The sequence below is a fragment of the Lotus japonicus genome, chromosome 2 (assembly GCF_012489685.1).
Source record: "Lotus japonicus ecotype B-129 chromosome 2, LjGifu_v1.2".
In the NCBI taxonomy this organism is placed as follows: domain Eukaryota; kingdom Viridiplantae; phylum Streptophyta; class Magnoliopsida; order Fabales; family Fabaceae; genus Lotus; species Lotus japonicus.
In genome coordinates this window covers 31,332,536-31,341,838 of record NC_080042.1, presented here as the reverse complement: position 1 = coordinate 31,341,838, position 9,303 = coordinate 31,332,536, and the positions used below count along the sequence as shown (strand labels likewise).

The window sequence follows — 9,303 nt, the reverse complement described above, 5'->3', positions numbered from 1 at the left end:
GTCGATGCTTTCGACATTGTTTACTGTTTATGCACTTGTTTGTGTTTGATTGGAAAAATGTTTTCTGAGGCTTCGGCTGACAATTTAGATGATTCATCTACTGAATGTTTTTGGAGAGTGAATTACATGCTAAGTGCTAATTGGGTAATTTAGGATGTGTGATGCATGCCTTATATGCTAAGTGCTACGTGGTTATTGCTTAATATGTTGATATATGACATGTTGGTTGATTGTGCTGAGTTATTATGCTTTTGCAATGAAATCTGAGATTCTGAGTGGTGAGAATAGCGGGCAGGTCATGCCGATTTTATTTTGAGAGTTTTGAGAAAGTTTGACGGGACGAACAGAGTTCGGGCCTTGTTATGGTTTTGATGGATCGAGACATTCTCTGGAGTCATTTGGGGATTAGTAGATCCCGGGAACTTATAAGAATTGCGATAAGACTAAAAGGATATTATTTTGTAAAGAAAATTCATAAGACATTAAACAACCTCTAAATCTTCAACAATGTTTATAAACTCGAAAGGAAGCTTTGGATGCAAATCTTAGTTGTGGAAAGCGAGAAGTGTCGTCGGATCCCAAGTGTTGAGAAGTGTTGAGTATGTCGATGTTCTTGTGCTGTTGGAGCAGCTGTGTTGAGTATGTTGATGCTCTCGTGCTGTTGGAGCAGCTATGTGTTGTTGGGCTATCCTGGGGATAAGTTCGGGAAACCGTTAGTTTCCGAGAGTGTGATACTCTGTGCTCGTTGAGCAGTTGTGACCATCGGATTGAGATGAGTCGGATGATTTGGAAATCATCGTGAGTTATGTGTTGTTGTGAAGAAGTGTCTTTTGTCGCAGAATCGACTTTACCTTAGGGTAAGCTTTTAGAGACTTTAATTTACCTAGAACACGTGCCGACGTGCCGAGTGAGATTCGGAGACGTTGTTTGACTAATCATCCTGCATTCATGCAACATTAATGAGGTATTAACACAGGACGTACTCTGGACCTCGTCGGTTTCCAAAATGGTCATAAGACCCGGAATGCCGTGTAAGAGCGTTTGTAGACGTCTCTTGTAGCAGACCGAAATGGCAGACCTACGGGTTTACTGCTGATCTGACTACGTGTGGTTGTTGGAGTAAGAGGCACGCGGGCCGAAATGGTCCCACTGTGGCTGGTGTTAGGGCTGATCCGTTTGATGTCCATCCGTTCCGGAATGCATGTGGTTAACTGGGTTAACCGTCATTTGCATATCATGCAACATGCATACTAATTTAGTTGTTGAGTGTGATTGGTAATTGTTAATTCTATTTGGAACATGCTATCTGTTATTATTGCGTTTATATTATTGTGGAATGTGCAACCCTAGGAATGTTATCTCTAATTATAAGCCTAAGTGACTATTTATTATCTGTACCTATTGGGTTTAATATCTACATAGTTCTTTGGAGTTGACCCTCGCGTCTTCTGTGTGTGTTTTGGCGGACAACGCCTTTTGTCAGATGTCCATTGCGGATTGGTTCACAATGGTCCACCCTTCGGGGGGGATCAGATATGAGATGATTGACCAGGATGACCCCGGTTCGTGGGTGGTAGACCACGCTAGCCACCGCGCGACCTATTCCGGGAGGATCATGGAGGATAGGGTAGATAGGGGAGGACTCTTGGTAGAGGGAGTATTGAGGAGGTGCTCTGTCAGCTTCAACTTGCCACCGGGTGTGCATTGTGGACCAGGAGCAGGAGGACCACCACCACCACCGTTGTCTTCAGACGAGGAGGATCCCTCAGAGGAGGAGCCAGTGGGAGTGCCTTCGGCAGAGTCTAGTGCACCCTCCGTTGCTGTCATAGATGACCATGGATCGGGCCCTAAGCCCGTGAGTCCAGCATTGGAGCGCATTGCGGTTGCGAGGGGAGGACGGATAGGGTTGGTAGACTTAGTTGTTCTGGATTCTGATTCAGATGACGATCATGCTAGCACATAGTTTTGAGTGTTGGTATGAGCTCCTCGAGATAGGATTAGTGTAGGAGTAGAGTCTTAGCTCTGACAGTCATTGCTTCATTTGTTTCTTTGGGGGACAGGGTAGTTCCGCCTATAGCTTTTTGTGTGGTTTCCTTACGGGAATCACAGAGAGTTGGTTGGACTTAGGAGGTCTTATTTTCAGACCATTGGGTCAGCTTATTCTCAGTTTTGAGGGATAGTGTTGCGGACACTTCTCCTTTTCATTTGGTTTGTACATATTGCCTACGGGCGTTACACTTTCTTACCCGTCACTGGAGGTTCACTCGTGACGAGGTTGCTACTTACAGCGGGGGCTGTTATATATATTGTATATTAGTTTTATTGCTTTTCGCATTTGGGTTTTATTTAATTCAGTCTTGTCTTAGTTGTTATCGAAAAAAAAAATATTCACGTTTTTCCGCATTAAGTTTATTTTTGGTTACTAAAGTGACGCCACCGAAATCGGGGTGTTACAGAAACTGACGTTGCATGATGAGGAGAGAGAGTGGGCCTGGGTGACCGACATATCCGGGGTCCGGCGAGTCTATGTCGGCGATGCAAAACTCACAGGTCTGGACGTGCATGGGAATGTTGTGGTGACACAGTGTATGACGGGTGGCATGATCACTATGCCATACACACCTCCTCGATATTCTTTTCCGGAAGATGAAGGCTCTCAAGTTGCATCAGTGGAAAGCGATCCCTCAGAAGTAGCAGAAGCTGAGTCCCGGCGACCGGTCGAGCAAGTCATTGTTCCAACACAGGTTCAAGCTGAGGAGCCCAAGCAAGATGATGATGCTGTGGCGAATGGGCGAGTTCCTGAAATACCGGCGTGGTGGGGAGACATGGAAGCTTACTGTATATTTGGTCAGTTTGAGGCCCCACCACTTGAGTCGCTACCGCCAGTCAAGAAGCGTCGCCTCGATAAGGAGGTCATTGAGGTTTCCACTGAAGACGAGGATAGGGTTTGAGAGTTTTCTAGTTTGGGAACTTGTGAGCGATGCATCGGATTTAATGTTTTACTTATTTTATCAAACTGTTTTTATGGTTTTGATATTTCATTTTAAATGTAATGAGTTTACAGTTTTGGCACTCGGTTAATTTAAATTCACACATGGGTGTGAGGACCATCTTTATCTACATGATTGCAAGTATTTATTCAGTTGATTAATTAAAAGTTTTGTGTTGTCGATTATTTCCGCGAGTTTTTGAAAAGGTTAAGTTTCAAGAGTTTTCGTAAAATGAACCTTTGTCATTTAATTGAAGATTAATAATTGAATCGACGAAAATTCTTTACGAAAATTGGTTACTTGGTTATTGTGTGACACTCGAGAAATCGGGGCGTTACATGTACACTTGCAGATTGACCAACAAGTTTTTGGCGCCGTTGCCGGGGAATTGTTTTGTGATTTTTGGTTTAAGTTTTTAGTTTGTGGTTTTATTTTAGTTTTGAACTTGTCTAGAATTGGTGCTACTAATCTTTCTCTGTTTTAGTGTCATACTTTCAGGTTTCTCTCGAGAGAGACACCGTCATGGGTGGCCATATGATGGAGGAGGAGATGTAAGCCCATATTGAGGCGAGAATCCAAGAGGGTATCACCCTCCGGTTACGTGAACAAGAAGTTGAGAATGCCAACCGGTCTCTACGAACTCACTTCAGCTACTATGAGTTATGACTATCCCGGGAGCATTGTCTTTCCCGAGGAAGTGGGAAACTTTGAGTTGAGACCGACATTCATCAACTTGGTGAGCCAAAGCTTATATGGTGGAGGTGCCCTGGAAGATCCTCACGCTCACATGGAGAGGTTCATCCGGAATTGCAACACTTATCGGGTGAACAATGTTCCGGCGGATGCAATCCGGTTGAGCTTGTTTCCATTTTCTTTGAAGGATGCAGCGGAGGAATGGCTGAATTCACAACCTCAAGGGAGTATCACTACTTGGGAAAACTTAGCAGAAAAATTCACAACAAGGTTCTTCCCAAGAGCTCTTTTGAGGAAGCTGAAAAAAGACATCATGAGTTTTGTGCAAACCGTTGAAGAGAATCTCTATGAAGCTTGGGAGCGCTTCAAGAAGCTCTTGAGGAAATGCCCTCAACACAATCTCACCCAAGCTGAATTGGTTGCAACATTTTATGATGGTCTACAATACTCTTGGAGGTTTGGTTTGGACGCGGCTTCTAATGGAGAGTTCGATGCTCTTCCCCCACAAGCGGGGTATGACTTAATAGAAAACATGGCTGCGAGAGCCATGAACTCTGAAAATGATCGCCAAACCCAAAGGAGTATGTTTGAAGTTGAAGCTTACGACAAGCTCTTGGCCTCCAACAAGCAACTCTCCGAACGAATGGCGGAGATTCGAAATCACATAAAGGCGACCAATTTGGTCGGTGCTATAGTAGCCAAAGTGGAGTGTGTGGCTATTGGAGGGCCTCATGTTAGTGATTTTTGTACCATGCCTAATCAAGGTTTCCGAGGTCAAAGCTCTGGACTTTCTCAACAAGTCCAAGAGCAAGTTGGTGAAAATGATGGTGGCAAGAAGAGCTTAGAGGAGCTATTGGAGAACAGCATCAACCGCATGAAGAACAACTATAAGAACCAAGAGGCGGCTATCAAGAACTTGGAGAACCAACTTGGCCAGCTAGCCAAGCAAATAGCCGAAAAGCCTCAAGGTAAACTTCCTTCCGATACTATTCCCAATCCCGAACAAGAAAATGCTTCTGCTATGACTACTAGAAGTGGTAGAGTGTTGGATGGGTTAGAAAAGAAAGCAGAGGGAGAAAAAAGTGAGAGGATAGTTGAGGAGGAAAGGAGTGTTCCTATTAAAACTACAGTGATGAATGATCCAATTACTGAGCTTAGCAAAGTTCCATTTCATAAAGCATTGGCTAAAAAGAATTTGGATAAAAAGTTTTCAAAATTTATGGATGTTTTTAAGAAACTCCATATCGATATCCCTTTTTCCGATGCTTTGGAACAAATGTCTATATCTATGCTAAGTTCATGAAGGACATTTTAAGTAAAAGAAGGAAGTTGAGTGAGGTTGATGAAACTATCATGATGACCGAGGAGTGTAGTGCCATCTTGCAAAGAAAAATGTCTAAGAAGAGAAGGGATCCTGAGAGTTTTACTATCCCAGTGGAGATTGAGGGGTTGACTGCTGTTGAAGCCTTGTGCGACTTAGGAGCGAGCATCAACTTGATGCCGCTTAGCATGTTTAGGAGGTTGAACTTAGGTGAGGTTACCCCAACTATGATCTCTTTGCAAATGGAGAACCGATCCCTAAAAACACCATATGGGATTGTGGAAAATGTTATGGTGAAGGTGGACAAGTATGTGTTCCCCGTGGACTTTGTGGTGCTGGACATGGAGGAGGATGCAAAGATTCCTCTCATTCTAGGCCGACCCTTCTTAGCCACTGGTAGGGCTAAGATTGATGTTGATAAAGGTTAGCTCATTCTCCGAGTTGGTGAGGACAAGGTAAGATTTTCAGTTTTCAATCATATTTTGCAAACTAACCTTAATGATGATTTTGTTTGTAATGTGGTCAAAAGCTTGTCCAGGTCTTCAAAAGAGACCCCCAAAGTGAAGGAAAAAGATGTTGAGCTCAATCGAGCTCACATCAAGCTTGTTAGTGAAAACAAGTATGGGGGGTCTAAAGATGAGAATTTCCAAGCCCACATGGCCCGATTCATTCAAGCTAGTCACCTTGTAAAGATGGAAGGTGTGACTAGTGATGAGCTCAAGATTAAGCTCTTCCCTCACTCCTTGAAGGGAGGAGTAAGGATTTGGTACGATGGTTTAGATGATACCCTCTCTTGGGAGGAATTGTTCCAAAGGTTTTGTGCAAGGTTCCTACCTTGCACATGTGGAAGAAAGATTGATGGTAAGGAATTTCCTTCCTAACACCAAAGGAAGGAGAGTCCACCTAGGACTACAACTTAGGGCTGCTTGGGAGACAATCGAAGTCTTGTTTTCTTTTGCTTGTTGGTTTGTTGCATTTTGCAGTGAATGAGAGCCTGAATTCTAGAGTAGGAGGTGTATCTAAGGCCTCCATGGTAATTGGTACAAGAAGTCGACTCTTTCCCTTAGTTTACCTCATGCATTTTTGCATATTTTTTATTTGTAGCTTTTATTTTTCTTTTAATCATGCATTGTCTTGTTAGAGCCGTTTTTGGGTCTTTACTTCCCTATACTCACATGTTTTTGCCCTTAGTCATGCTCTCTAGCTTGTGCTGGTTTTGGAGAATGGTTTTGTGAATACTTGTGTTTCTTTTGGGGGTGAGTGATTGCATGCTTTGGGGAAGAGAGGAGGAGACTTCGATCTTCCGAGTGTTTCTTAAGGATAGAGTTGGTGTGAGTCCATAAGGATCAATCTTTGACCCTTCACCATATAATTTCCCTGGAGGATCCTGACTCACTTGTACTTCTTGGTTCTGTATTAATTTCACTCTTTGCATGCTTTGTGATACTTGCACAATTCTTGAGACCTGTAGGTTTTTGAGCTTCAGAGTTTGTTGGCTTGAACATTTGTCCCTAGTTGTCCCTTTTGAGCCTATTGAAGATTTCTTTGTTAGCTAAATGATTGGGATGGATGATAGGTTGGATTTTGGGGAGTGTTGGTCCTTGCATTGTGTTGGAGCTAATAATTAAAGTTGGAAATATCTCTTGCCCCAAGTGTAAAAAAGAAGAAAAAGAAAAAGAAAAGAACTCCTAATCAAAGTTGGAGTGCAAAAAAGAAAAGAAAAGAAAGTTGAGAAAGGGTCCTGGTGCTTGTAAAGTTTGTTGATGAAAGCTCCGGGATTATGTGATTGGACCACACTCAATATGTTTGAAGCCTTAGTCTACTTCAGGACCAACCACCTTGTGTTTTACCTGGCCAACACTACAACCCTTGTGAAGTCTCTTTGAATTTGTGCATGTTTGATCTATGTTGCTCTTGAGTGAATGATATCTAGAACCTATGAACTACTTGTGTGCTCAGTGCACTTAATATATATCTCATCCTAGGAATTTTAGATCTATATGCTTCTCATGATGGACTCTACACTCTCCTTTGTCTAAAAGTTGCATGAAGTGGATTGTTGTGTCTTTCTTTTGGAACCAGCTGTGGTTGCTGAATCCCCCGGTTTTGTGATAAGTATTCGTTGTTGGGCACTTGTTTTGGGAGCATTTCTTGTGCTTGAGGGCAAGCGAGGGTTGTTTACGCTCGAGGGCGAGCTGTCGTTGAGTATAGTGGTGTGATGACCCTATTTTAGTAGTGTTTTTAGGGTCATTTCTTAGTTTGTTTTGAGTCTTTTTGTTGAGTCTCATGTAGTGTTTCATGTATTCTCATGCATTTTTATCTTTATTTGTGTTTTTACTTTTTTTTAGTAATTTTGTAGTTTTATAGGGACCTTTCTTGCATTTTAGGTAAGTTTAGGACTTGCATAACTTTTCTATGTTAATTGAGGGTTCTCTTTGCTAATTAACTCTTGGAGCTTCTAGATTTTTCCTTTGCTTTTTGCTGAAGTTACCCGGTCTGAAACTGTTGAATAAGGAAGGTCAAGAAGCTTGGTGAATTGAAGGGAGGCTTAAAGAGACTTGAAGAGGTGTTGTTTTCAGCTGGAATTGGTGCTCAGGCGTGCTTAATTGCACCTGAGCGCCTAGACTCGTCTAGTTTGCCTATAAATTGGTTTTTGACATTTCTCTTGGGATCTTTTGTCATTTTCTCATATTTTAATAAGTTAAAAGAGAGGGTTTGGGTTCTAGAGCTTGAGGATCTTTCTCCAAGTCCTATGATCCAGGTTTTATCTTTCTTTTCTTGTATGGATTTCATAGCCATGCTTGGCTAAAACCCCTTTTGCTTTGGGTTCTTTGTAAGACTTTGGATGTTTTAGCTTTAATTCTTTTTCTATTCATGTTGTTCTGAGTAAACCCTTGAATCCCACTCCTATGATTTATCTTTTAAGCTTGAATGCATGCTAGCTTTTTGCTTTTCTATAATCATAACGGAAGTTTGTTATAGAATTGAGACTTGTTGTGGGATTACCTCTTCTATGCTTGCTACTAGGAATAGAGGACATGTTAGGGTTTGTTGGCCTGAATTGCATGCTTAGTGCCTTTAGCAAATGTTTAGGTTGTCAAGGAATTGTGCCTAACTTTTGACTTGAGAGGATTGTCTATGCGAGGCATCGATAGATGATTGATTAGGCTAGAGCATCAAGGAGAGACACAGAGTTTTGTGGATAAAATAGGTTGACGAAAACTGAATTAGTTAAGCAAGAACCCAAGGCATGCTCACCACTGTTCTTCACACACTTATATTTGAATTGCTTGTTAATTAATCACCTAAACAATCAACCTTAAAACTTAATTTTACTCGCTTTCCTACCGTGAACTCGAGGCTTAAACTGAATTCGCATACCAATTCCCTGTGGTTCGATAAATTTAAACCGGGTAGATTCTGTACACTTGCAGTTTGACCAACATCTACCAATTTGGCACAATCATTTGCAGCGGGTTGTTCGTTGGACAACTCAAACCGTTCCGACTGGTACATGGATACATGTGCCACTTCTCATATGACTCATTCTCTATCTCAGCTGACGGACTCTCAGGACTACACTGGTAATGATCATGTTCTTGTTGGTAATGAGGCTGGTTTACATATTACTTATATTGGTTCTCGTTCTGTTTCACATTCTGTTCCTTTATCTAATTTTTTGTTTGTGCCTCGGTTAACTAAAAATCTTGTCTCTGTTAGCAAATTGACTCGTAACCATAACACTAAAGCTATTTTTCTGGATGATTCTTTTGTTATTCAGAACCAACAGACATGCACCGTTCTAGGAAGGGGCAGATGTGATAAAGGACTTTATGTGCTTGACCAAGGATCGCAGGCGCTACTTACTACCAGTTCTCCATTACCTCGTGCCTCCTTTGAATTGTGGCACTCACGATTAGGACATGTTAATTTTGAAATTATTCAACAGTTGCATAAACTTGGTTGTTTCAATGTTTCCTCTATTTTGACTAAGCCTATCTGTTGTACTTTTTGTCAGATGGCTAAGAGTAAACGTCTAGTCTTTTATGATAATAATAAAAGAGCATCTGCAGTTTTAGACCTTATCCATTGTGATTTGTGGGGACCATCTCCTGTTGCTTTTGTTGATGATTTTTCGTACTTTGTTATTTTTGTGGATGACTTTTCCCGGTTTACTTGGTTTTATCCATTGAAGCGCAAGTCTGATTTTTATGATGTCCTTGTTCGTTTCAAAGCATTTGTGGAAAACCAATTCTCCCGGTCGATCAAAGTTTTTCAAAGTGATAATGGCACTGAGTT

The 9,303-nt window shown here is 41.8% G+C and overlaps 1 non-coding gene across 1 annotated transcript; it reads right to left on the bottom strand.

The window, feature by feature from the left end:
* Positions 1–3,978: 3,978 nt before the first annotated feature.
* LOC130741525 (small nucleolar RNA R71) lies at positions 3,979–4,085 on the bottom strand. Its single transcript, XR_009020419.1, has one exon. It is a non-coding gene; the product is annotated as a small nucleolar RNA R71 (small nucleolar RNA).
* Positions 4,086–9,303: the final 5,218 nt, after the last annotated feature.